Below are 1,259 nucleotides of genomic sequence, written 5' to 3' on the forward strand. Positions count from 1 at the left end.
AAAAAACCCTCCCAGACAGAGAGCGAGCAGCCTCGACGTCAACGGACGCTATCCGCCTTCTGACCAATCAGCGAACGAAAAGATAAGTTCCCTGCCGTCTGATTGGTCGGTCCGGTCGCGGCTCAGTCCCTCCTGCTCTCACACGGGGCGAGTTTGCTCGAGATCCGAGTGCTTCCTAAATTACGTAATAGATCCTCATGTCCTAAAAAGGGAAATATGTGTCTACTGTTTGTGAGGAGAGGGATTCCAGTCGCTGTGAATTAACTAGTCAGACAAGCTCTGCTTTTGACCCTTTGTGACTCATAGAAGAGCAAATTGCAGTCCTCTCTGAACACAAAAAGGATAATAGGATAAATTAACCACTCCAAATATGACTGTAAAACAGTCTATTCGCTGGATAATTTTTTACAGCACGCAGTGGGATTAAAAATGAGGATATAGCAGTTGCACATTACAGCCCTTTGACAAAAGTGACTCAAAATCCATTCCCCGCTTATACTAGATGGCACAAGGCACACTCAAGCGTTTACAGAATCAGCTTCAGGGGCCTAACATGGTACATTTTTTTCAATTGCTCCACTCTCTCAACCTCACATCCTGAAATAACAATATTTGAGTATTGAAAACCAACTGCCAAGCAAACCAGCTTAGGAATTCCCACAGAATCCCGAGAGGGGCTGCAAGGCTGCGGCCCATTGCCTAAAAAGGAAGAGTCCAAAAAGAAAGAACCAAGGAAGTTACTCTGTCTGAACCCTTGAGTAAACATACAAGGGGATGATATGCTTTCCTTTTATGTAAGATGTTATCAGACCAAATATCAATAATCAACATTATCTTTGACTTACTACCACTACATACAGCTGTTTAATTATTATACTAAACTGTGTAATTTCTTCCGTGCCTTTTTAAAAACAGATGAATCAGACACTATTTCACCCCTCCATCTCCCAAAAGTCAGATAAATACACCAAGTAGTAGTAGTCCATCCTGAATATAGACATCAAAGATGGCCTGCTGTTTCCTTTGCTCTGCAGTTACTGACAAAGCCGTCCTGTGTGTCCAAGCTGAAATGTGCAGGGCTGCTCAAGATGGGTGGTCTACACCTTCCCCTACTGTCCTACTCCCCAACTGATAAGACGATTTGACAGGTTCCATCCGGCTGCATGGGGGTGGGAAAATTTCCTAAAAAAAACAGTAGCCGTGCAAACTCAAGACCATTCATTTCAAGCACAAAATATACTAACAGACAAGCTTGTTTC

The sequence above is a fragment of the Embiotoca jacksoni genome, unplaced genomic scaffold (assembly GCF_022577435.1).
Source record: "Embiotoca jacksoni isolate LCO1_2020_lvr unplaced genomic scaffold, fEmbJac1.0.p SCAF_20, whole genome shotgun sequence".
Taxonomy (NCBI): domain Eukaryota; kingdom Metazoa; phylum Chordata; class Actinopteri; family Embiotocidae; genus Embiotoca; species Embiotoca jacksoni.